General features: G+C 42.8%; 1 non-coding gene across 1 annotated transcript; it reads right to left on the bottom strand.

Moving 5' to 3' along the window:
* Positions 1–8,340: 8,340 nt before the first annotated feature.
* LOC121156175 lies at positions 8,341–8,465 on the bottom strand. Its single transcript, XR_005883816.1, has one exon. It is a non-coding gene; the product is annotated as a small nucleolar RNA ACA64 (small nucleolar RNA).
* Between the last annotated feature and the right edge of the window lie 2,915 nt (positions 8,466–11,380).

The raw sequence follows: 11,380 nt of genomic DNA, 5'->3' as shown, positions 1-11,380 counted from the left end.
CACAATATACACAAATCACTTATGTTCATGTCCTACAACCCAGAACCTTAGAATGTGAGTAGGTTTGGAAACGAGACTATAAAGAAGCAAATAGAGTAAAATGAATTCACAAAATGACATGAAATCGAAGAGTACTGCACGTCCCAACAAAGAGAGGGTTAGCACACAGACTGGCTCATGGGGAAGATCAGTGAAGGCCAGAGAGGACACAGATGGGGAGAATAGAATTCCAAAAAGTTCTGATGAGAGTCCAACAACAGATTAAGTTCAGGACATGCTACTGTTCATAAAATGAGAAGATCTGATGTCCCAGAAACACAGCTCTGAGAGAATTCTAGGCTCACAAGTCATTGTACAATGCATGACTAAAGCAGAACTCTTTAACACAGGAACAATTGCCTCTTTAGGTACTTGCAGTGCACAACCTGCCAAACTACTCGTGTAAGATGCACTGTCCACTGGGATTTCTGTGATCTACTGGTCTTTACATGCAGGCCCTGTGATCTCCAAATGGATTCTAACATTTTCTGCCTTCTACGGAAGCCCCAAACTTTCTGTTGAGTAAGAGCCCAAAAGACTCTGATCACTCAACCCCCATTCTCCTGGGCTCTTGTATATTCTGAACCATGAAATGCACTTAGATTTCCTGCTCATTCAGATTCTTCAACTCTCCCTGGACACAAAGGTTGGCAAAGTGTGACCCATGGCCCAATACTGGCACTGGTCTGTGTGTACACAGATGCTGACTGCACATAGGACACTCACTCAGGCACACATGCTCTCTGGCTGCCTTCCTGCTGCCAAGGCAGGGCTAAGTCACTGCTGGAGAAGCCATGTGGCTGACAGGGATACAGTACTCACTCTCTGCTCCCACCCAGAATGTAACTGCTGACACTGCACAAGAGAATGTTTGGGAATATGGAAATATTCTCTGCCTCCTCTCCAAAGGGGAACCACTGGTTACATGTGGCTGTTGTAATGTGGATGGCACAAAGAAACTAAGTGTAGGATGTTATTTAATGTATTTAATTGACACTTAAAAGTCCATTGAGGTTATGGTTACTGTGCTCCACAGCAAAGCAAGCCTTGCCCTTAGTACTGCCTTACACTGCCCTGATCCAACTCTTCCTTCTCTGTGCTCCAGAACGCAGAGCCCTATTAGGGACTCAAGGAGATGAAACCCATGCCTCCACACAGTGCCTGGATTCCTCAACCACAGAACCAATCCCTGGAGTAAAGCCTCCCTTCTGCCCCAGATGCAGCTGATTTGCAAAAGGTCCAGTGAGCATTGCAGGTGGAGCAAGTAGAACCTCCAGGTGAAACTGCCTTTTCGAGGGTTCTAGAATCTTCGATGATCAAGTGAGTGCTGGAGAAGGAACTGTAGGGTCAACTCAGGAAACCTTGCAATCAGATCTTGAGTCAAGAGCCCACAGAAGGAGTCACTGCATTCAGTGTAGCTCTTACCTGCCAGGGATATTTGTTGGTGGGATCTACAACCTGACCATTGACCACGCGGCTGGAGGAGTTGGAGAAATGTCTGGAAGGGATGTGGATTGGTGGGTGTGACCCTGAAACTAGAGAGGAGAGAAGAGGTGAGGCATCAAGCAGCCAGAAGGGATCCAGCAGGAAAGGGGATCAGAGTTTCAGGACTAGAGTGCCAAACACAGGCTGTGTGACCCCGTGCAAGCCCCTTTCCCTCTCTGACCCTCAGGAGCAGCCATCTAGGAACACTGAGGGCTAGGACTGTAATGGGGCTTTCCAGATTCCAAGGAGGGCACAGGAACAGATAAAAATGCAGTCTCTGTAATAACGATGGAAAAGATGGAGGTGGTTGACAGTTAAAATAATGATTACAATGATGATTGCACTCACTTAGAGTATAGACTTGGAGCGGGCACTTGGTGTTGTGTCTTTGATACCCCACAAAACACCAACAGCTCACCACAAGTGCCTGGGTTTGCATTTTGACTCCATTTCCAATTCTGTCTCCTTGCTGATGCGCACCCTAACAGGCAGCGGTTGGGTCATGAGACCCACTGGGACAGGCTCAGGCAGGACTTGGAGAAGGACCAAGATGAAGGGACAGACATGATTGTGTACCTGTGTCTCCTTCTACCTCTGAAATGAAATACATCAGAAACTTTTTTATGAAAATACAGAGCCCTTAAACCAAGACATTCTGGGTTCGAATGACAGACTGTTGGACCTGTCTGGTGGTGTAAGCCTGCTGCTACAAGTGCCAGCATCTCGTGTGAGGAATGATTCATGTCCCAGCTGTCCACTTCTGACCCAGCTCCCTGCTTAAGACCTAGGAAAGGAGCAGAGGATGACCCAATACCTTGGGCCCTTAAACCCACATGTGATGAGACTCAGGAGAAGTTCCTGGCTCCTGGCATTGGTAGCATTGGATTGGCTCAGTTCCAGCCACTGCAGGCTATTTAGGGAAGTAACCAGCAGATGGAAGTCCTTGCTCTCTCTCTCTCTCTCTCTCTCTCTCTCTTTCTCCATCTCACATGCACAACCTCTCCTTCCTGTGCAAAAATCTGCTTCAAATAAAAATAAACCTTTTTTTAATTAAAGGAACAACGTGTAACCTTGTTCTAGAATGCACTACTTTACTTCTCTAAGGTCAGTTGAGCTGTATGTAAAATATGTACATTAGTAGTGCTGACCTCTTCTAGCTGTGATGAGAATAACATGAGATCATGTAACAAAATTCCCTGAGTTTCCAGCTGAGCATACTGTAAGCACTCACCAAATGTTACCTGCTACCATGACTGTCAGTCACAGAAGCTACTCAGAGGAGGAGGTCCTGAACTGCAATGTAATGAGACAGAGTAGAACACAGGATATGGAGGCAGGTAGGGAGAGTGTGAGTGGAGAATTTGAACATACAGCAAAGGAGTGGAAATTCCACCCTACATAGTTTAAGCACAGAGCCAGATCCACCCACTCAACTTTACTCACTGTCCACACTAAGGACTCCCTTCACAGCCCTTGGTGCTGCTTCTAGTCCTTCTCCTGACCTGAGCCATCCCCTGCTTCCACTCTCCTCTTCTCACCAGCACCAAGCTAAAAGCCCACACTGAACTCTCCCAGCTACATGCTGAGACCCCTCTGAGGGAAACTGGTGTTGGGATCATGGAATCCAGGATGGGAAGCATATTTCCAGGTTCTGGGCACAAGCCAGCACAGGAAGCACAAATTCAAGCTGGAGGCTTACCCAGGGCCACAAGGAGGAGGGAGCTCAGCAGCTGCAGCATCCTGAGTCTGGAGAATAGTGAGATGTGGACCTTGGGCTCTAATATAGGGCCAAGCTTGGCAGAGGGGCTGGACTTGGGTCTATTTCCAAGAACAGCTGGCATAGCACAAGATCTCCCAGGATTCGAGGCCACAGCTCCAAACCATTGCATGTGGAGGACTTACAGCCAATGGAAGACACCAGGGCTCCCTGCAGCATCTGGCTGCACAGTTCATACAGGGTCACCAACTGATAACAGGGAAACAAGATGGAAAGTTGGCATCATAACATACCACCTCCTTCAGGAAAAAACACAGGTGCTAGAACCATCAGACCTGGATTCACACCCTCTCTGGGCCACTTCCCACCCCGAGACCTTGGGCTCACAGCTTCACATCTCTGAGTCTCAGGTTTCACATCTCTAACATGGGATCAATAATTGTACCCACCTCAATCAACAGACCTCATCAGCACCTGAAGTAAGTAGATCAGACCCTGCCATAGGGGTGCAGGCCAAAAGAAGACATTCTACTTAGAAACTCTAAAAGACTGTTGGAACTCATAACAGAGATTCAAGATTGCAGCATATGAGATAAACACACAGAAATCAATGACTCTTTGTATACACAAGCAATTCCAAGGTTGAGAAAGAACTTGCAAGATAACCAACAACTCACAACACCTACAAAAATGTAAATACCTTGAAATAAATTTAACCAAGGATGTGTGTGGTCTTTATGATAAAATTATAAAATGATAAAAAATAAAGGAAAACACCAAAAAATGGAAAAAATCTGCCAATTTCATGGATTGGTAAATTAATGTAAGCAAAATGCTTTTATCAACCAAAATTAATATACACATTCAAGATGATCACAATCAAAATACACTTCTAAGGCATTCTTCTCAGACCTAGAAAAAATAATCTTAACATTTATAGGAAAATACAAGAAATGCTGAATAGCTAAAGCATGTTAACAAAATCAAAGCAGGAAGCATCACAATACTAGACTTCATGAGGTACAACAGGGCATTTCTAAACAAAATAACATGCTGCTAAAACATACATGAATGAGGGAACAGAATAGAAATACCAGCAATGAACCCACGCACCTGCAGCCAAATAGTTTTTGGTAAGTGAGCCAAATCATTCTAGGGAGACAGGATATTCTTTTCAACAAACAGTGCCGGAAAATTGGAATCACATATGCGGAAGAAGGAAGCACAATCCCTACCTTACACCTTATAAACAAAAGTTAACCCTAAATTGATCAAGCATTCAAATCTATACTATCCAAAAAACAAAAACAAAAACAAAGAAACCCTGTATCTCACAGCTAAATGAATACATTTAGAAAACACTATGCTTAGTGAAATCAGCCAGTCCCAAAAAGACATATATCATATATTCTGATCTGTAACAACTGCTTCACAGAGCACAATTAAATATAATCTCTAAAAATAAGATTAACATCCTGGGAACTAATTTCTGTTTACACCCTCTGGATTGTTCATGAGGTCTTTACATTTTGAAGTGGTAAGCTTGTGCTTTGGAATCAAAATGGAAATATTCCAGGTTTACAAAAAGAATAATTGTAAATAAGTTAATGGTAAATGGGTCACAAATTTAACTTCATGTGGTCTAAATGAGTTTAAGGATTAATTTAAAGATTTATTTTATTTTTATTGGAAAGGCAGATTTACAGAGAAAAGGACATAAGAGAGGAAAATCCTCCATCCAATGATTCACTCCCCAAGTGGCCGCAAAGCCCAGAATTGTGCCAATTCAAACCCAGGAGCCCGACTAGAGCCTCTTCCAGGTCTCCCACGTGGATACAGGGTCCCAAGTTTTGAGCCATCCTTGACTACTTTCCCAGGCCACAAGCAGATAGCTAGATCGGAAGCAGGGCAGCCTAGATTAGAATCAGTGCCCATATGGAATTCTGGCGCATGCAAGGCAATAACTTTAGCCACTAGGCTACCATGCTGGGCCCGAGGATTAATTTTAAATACACTTATTTTGATTATTGTTTCTTATTACCTAATGTTGAATGATTAAATAGTTTCACGTATTACCCAACTGAAAAGTGAACAGAAATAAAGTAAGACATAGAAATTCCCCAGCATCTCTCTTTTTTTTTTATAATTGCTAAATATGAAATACGAACCATATTTTTTCACATTGATTGTTGGTTCATTGATTACATCACAATATCGTATTGCCTGTGTGACAGGCTATTAGAGGTTGAAATAATATTATAATTTACAGGTACTATTTTTCAGATTGACATCATTTCATCTTAAATTAGGGCAAACATCTGGTATCTAACCTTTTGGGATTGACTCATTTCCCCTGGCATAATGGTTTCCAGTTGGGTCCATTTGGCCACAAAAAATGCATTTCATTTTTTTTATAGCTGAGTAGTATTCTGTGGTGAAAATAAACCATAGCTTTCTTATCCAGTCTTCTGTTGATGGGCATTTCAGTTGCTTCCAAGTTTTTGCAATTATTCATTGTGCTGCCATGAACATGGGGGTGCATGTTGGTTTCTCATGTAACAGGTGTTTTGGATATATTCCTAGGAGTGCTATTGCTGGATCATATGGTATGCATATTTTCAGTTGTTTGAGTGTTCTCCAGACTGATTGCCATAGAGACTGCACCAACCTGCATTCCCACCAACAGTGGAGTAGGATTCCCTTTTCCCCACATCCTCACCAGCAAGTGTTGTTTTTTTTTTGTTTTTTGGGTTTTGTTGTTGTTGCTGTTGTTGTTGTTGTTGTTGTTGTTGTTGTTTTTATATGAGCCACTCTTATTGGCATTAGGTAGTACCTCATCAATGTCTTAATTTGGATTTCCCTTATTGCCTGGGAACTTCAGCATTTTTTCATATGTTTGTTTGCCATTTGGGTTTGTTCCTTTGTGAAATGTCTACCCATTTCCTGTGCCCATTTCTTGAGTGGTTTATTTGTTTTGGTGTTTTAGTTGTTCTGGAGATCTTTCTATATTTTGGAGATTAGCCCAATGTCACCTATGTAGTGCGAGAAGATCTTCTCCCATAATGTGGGTTGCTTTTTTACTTTGTTGATTGGTTCCCTTGCTGTACAGAAGATTCTTAGTTTGATGAGGTCCCATTTGTTTATTTTGGACATGATTGCTGTTGCTTTTGTTGTTCTTTTTAGGAATTCAGGGCCTACACCTAAATCGTGCAGGGTGTTTATTTTCTTCCAAAGGTTTAGAGGTTTCTGGATGTAGGTTTAGGTCTTTCATTCATTTAATTTTTTATATATATTTATTGTACTATGTGACACAGTTCAATATAGGCACTGGGATTCCCCCCACCCATCTCCCACACTTCCCCCTATGGTGGGTTCCTCCCTACCCCGTTGAGCAACCACAGTTCAGGTTTAGTTGAGATTCCTTCATTGCAAGCATACACCAAGCATAGAGTCCAGCATCTCATTGTCCGGTCAAGTTCAGTGGCTTCTTGGGGAGACCCTCCCCGGTCTGAAGGCAGAGCCAACAGAGTAGAATCCCAGTCAATTAAAAGCCCCAACATAACATCAGCAACAATATATAACGTTAAGGGATAAATTGACAAAGTATTGAGTAATGAATTTGTCAAAATTGGATGCATGGTCATAATAACTTCCTGTGACTATTTCAATGACATTTCAACAATTGAGGTGCAAAACAGTTTTAGGAAGGGTGTGCAGAGAAATCTTCCATACCTTGGTGAGGAGTACTTAATCCCCGTGTCCTACCTAGTAAGATGTATGTGAGTCCATGCTGACCAAGCCTTCCTTGTTGTTCTCTGCCTATCCTTTCCAATGTGTGTGTGTGTGTGTGTGTGTGTGTGTGTGTGTGTGTGTGTGTGTGTTGGGGGGGCTCTGGAGCGTCCCCCGAAGTTGGAGCTAAGTAAAACCCAGAGATAGCTCCTCTCCCTAGTCCTAAAGGGAGTTTACTGTTCTGGTTCTGAAGACCGCTCAGATTTCCTGGCTGTTGTTCCAGTGGCCTTGGATCCTATGATGAAGGATTCAGCTTCTTCCATCCCATGTGGTAGGTCGAAATTGGGGGCGGGGGATGTCATCTGAGTTCTCAGCCTGTGAAGGCATTCCAGACACCCATGGTCTCTTTGGCAGTTGGGATGTGGTCCTTGGCACCCATACTGATAGCCCTTGGTGGGGATCCGGGAAACTCCAGGTTTGGGACACAAGCCTCCTCCTGTCCACCTGCTCCACTTTGTGGTCCCCCACTGCTCTGTGCACATGACTTCCTGTTAATAGGTTGTCAGAGTCGCTCTTGATTCCCCCTATATGTCTTTGTAGCTTTACTGTTGTCTAATGTTGCCTTGAATCTATTGTCTACAAGTTACCTGTTATGTGCCTGAGAGGTTACACTATACAGCTTCCTCACATGTTCACAGGAGATGGAAGGTTTCTTTGCTCTCCTGCCCAATTTCTGAGTGGTAGAAGATTTTGAAAATTATTTGGTTATACAATTTAGAAAACACATGGGTTGAGACCATATTAGTAGAGGTCCGTCAGGGGAGATTTACACCATTGGGAATCTTTAGGGTTGATTCATGTACCCAAAGCCCTGAGGGTTCATCATGGAGCTTTCTAAGCAGCAATCATAGAAACCAAATCCCAGAGCTCCCTGGCTGGGCGGCCAGCAGGCAGAGCCTCCCGCCGAATGGCGCACTGGCCGCCTGATACCGGCTCCAGACATGCGCATGTTTGTGGCCACGTGCGATCCAGGCATGGGACGCTACTTGTCCTGGGGCCTTCCAGCCCCCATGCGGAGGCTGGAAAACTACTTCCCCAGGTTCAAGCTCCAATCCTTCCCGGTCCTGCCCCCAATTCAAGCCTGCAGGCAAGCAGTGAAGCAGTCGGACCCGCTTCACAGAGCTCCGTGGATAGTCCACGGTGCTCCAGCAAGCCCGATACTGGCTCTGGACATGCTCATGGTAGCAGCCACGAGCGATCCAGGCATGGGACGCTACTTGTCCCAGGGCCTTCCAGCCCCCATGCGGGGACTGAAAGACTCTTTGGTTTTCTTTTTGCACCTGCTTGTCGTTTCCTGTTTTCTGTTTTGCGCCTGTTCGGGCCTGGGTCTCACCTTTCCACACAGGCAGTGGGAGATGAGCTGAGGCTCCTGGTGGCTCTAGGCGCTGAATCTCACCCATGGCTATGGCCAAAGCCAGGGCGATTTTCAACCAGCGCCAACATCCATTTAAATTTGATCTTAGTTTATGGTGAAAGATATGGGTCTATCTTCTTGTTTCTGCAGGCTATTAGCCAGTTGTCCCAGCAGCATTTATTGAAGAGACCTTCCCATTTGCATGGGTTGTTGTCCATTTTATTTTCAAAGATTATTTGGCTGTATCTGCATGGGTTCCCTTCTGTTGCTTCTATTCTGCTCTGTTCATCCTCTTCTCTATCTCTGTGCCAGTACCAGGCTGTTTTGATAATCACTACCCTATAGTATGTCCAAAGGTCTGGAACTGAGACTCCCCTTATTAACTTCCTATTCTTCAGGATGGTTCTAGCTATTCATGTTTTTTTGTGTTTCCAGATGAACCTTTATATCATTTTTTTGAGTTCTATGAAAAATGTTTTGGATACTTTGATTGGGGTTGCGTTGGATGTGTATATTGCTTTTGGTAGTATGGACATTTTGACGATATTGATTTTACCTATCCAGGAGCATGGGATGTTTCTCCATCTTTTGAGGTCTTTTTTCAATTTCTTTTTCAAGCTTATTGTAGTTTTCTTCGAAAAGGTCTCCTACGTTTTTGGTTAGGTTTATTCCTAGATACTTCATACTCTTCTCTATTATTTTGAGTGTTAACTTGCTGGTTACATCTTTTTCCATCTTGGGGCTATTTGTGTACACTATGGCTGTTGATTTTTATTCGTTTATTTTGTACCCTGCCACTCTACCAAACTCTCGCATAAGTTCTAGCAGTCTCTTTATTGAGTCTCTTGGTTCTTCTATGTAAAGGATCATGTCATTCACGTATAGTGAAAGTTTGACTTCTTCATTTCCCATTTGAATTCCTTTGATTTCTTTTTCTTGTCTTATGGCCTCAGCGAGTATCTCCAGGACTATGTTGAATAGCAGTGGAGATAGCAAACGTCCTTGTCTTGTTCCAGATCTCAGTGAAAAGGGTTCCAATTTTTCTCCACTCAGTATGATGCTGGTGTTAGGCTTTTCATATATTGCTTTGATTATGTTGTGGATTGTTCCTTCTATACCTACCTTGGTTAGGGTTTTTAGCATGAAGTGGTGTTTGATTTTGTCAAAAGCTTTTTCTGCATCTATTGATACTATTATATACTTTTTTTCTTCAGTTTTTGAATGTGGTATATTACATTTATGGGTTTCTGAACGTCGAACCATCCCTGCATACCAAGGATGAATGCTACTTGGTCCAAGTGAATGATCTGTCTGATGTTTTTTTAAATTCTATTGGCTAGGATTTTGTTGAAAATCTTAGCATCAATGTTCATCAGGGAGATTGGTCTGTAGTTTTCCTTCTCTCTTAGTTCTCTATCTGGTTTTGAGATTAAGGTGATGCTGGCTTCTTAGAATGAGTTTTGAAGGGCTGCTTCCTTTTCTATTGTTTTGAAGGGCTTGTAGAGGATTGGGGTTAGCTCTGTTTGGAATGTTTTGTAGAATTCTGCCGTGAAACCATCTGGACCTGGGCTTTTCTTTGTTGGGAAATCCTAAATCACTGATTCAATCTCTGCCTCAGTTATAGGTTTGTTCGGGTCTTCTGTTGCCTCTAGGCTACATTTTGGTAAGTGGTGAGAGTCTAAGAACCTTTCCATTTCCTGGTGATCTTCTGATTTGTTGGAGTACAATTGTTCATAGTAATTTATGATTATTGTCTTAATGGTTGCAGTGTCAGTTGTTATGTTGCCTTTGTCATCCTTGGTGCTATTAATTTTCATTTTCTCTTGTTTTTTCTTTGTCAAATGGGCCAGTGGGGTGTCTTTTTTTTTTTTTAATCTTCTCAAAGAATCAGCTTTTTGATTCATTAATTTTGTATGTGGCTTTTTTTATTTGAATTTGATTTATTTCCTCCCTTGTTTTGATGATTTCTTGTTTCCTTTTGTTTGTAGGGTCATTTTCTTGCTGTTTCTCCAATTTCTGGAGGTGTGTGTTTAATTCTTGTAATTGGTATCTTTCTTGGGCTTTGACATAGACACCAACTGCTATGAACTTACCATGCAACACTGCTTTGGCTGTGTCCCATAAGTTTTGGAATGTTGTATTTGAGGTTTTGTTGGTTTCCATAAATTTTTTGATCTCATCATTTATTTTTCCTCTGACCCACTGTTCATGTAGTAGCATATTGTTCAGCCTCCAAGTGTTTACATATTTCCTGGGGCATTTTGATTTATTGATTTCCAGTTTCACTCCTTTGTGGTCTGAGAAGGTGCATGGTATGATTTCGATTTTTTTAAAGTTATTGAGGCTTGCTTTGTGCCCTATTATGTGGTCAATTCTGGAGAAGGTGCCATGCACTGCTGAAAAAAATGTGTATTCTGTGACTGTGGGGTGGAGGGTTCTGTAAATGTCTACCAAGTCCATTAGTTCTATGGTCTGTGTGAGTTCTACTGTTCCTCTGTTAAGTTTCTGTTTCGTTGATCTGTCTATTAGTGTTAACGAGTTGTTGAGGTCTCCCGCGATTATTGTATGTGCATCTATGTCCCCTCTTAAGTCCATCAGTGATTGCTTCACATAGCTGAACATTTATCCCTGTGTGACTTGCCCTCTCTGTGCCTCAGTTTCCTTCCCTAGGGGGAGTGGTAATCATATTACTCACCTCATTGGAATTCAGGATTAAACCACCTAGACTCCCATGACACTCCCTGATGCACATGTAAGTCAATCTATCAATGGCGATCACATTATGATGAACAGCATTAACTCTGTCTGATCATGATGCTAGGGCTTCAGTTCCCCTTACCAGAGTTCTCACCATCCCTCACCATTATCACTCATTATATATCTGCCCTCCAGGCAGCTGTATGTCCCTCTATCCTCTAGGAGAAATAAGGGCCCAAGCAGAGAACACACTGAGAAACCCTCACTGAAAAAGGAAGTGCAAAGCTCCAGCCAAAATC

This window comes from Ochotona curzoniae, unplaced genomic scaffold (assembly GCF_017591425.1).
Source record: "Ochotona curzoniae isolate NIBS_2020 unplaced genomic scaffold, NIBS_Ocur_1.0 contig_3255, whole genome shotgun sequence".
Taxonomy (NCBI): Eukaryota; Metazoa; Chordata; class Mammalia; order Lagomorpha; family Ochotonidae; genus Ochotona; species Ochotona curzoniae.
The sequence above is the reverse complement of the archived record's forward strand: the minus strand, read 5'-3'. Positions and strand labels throughout refer to the sequence as shown.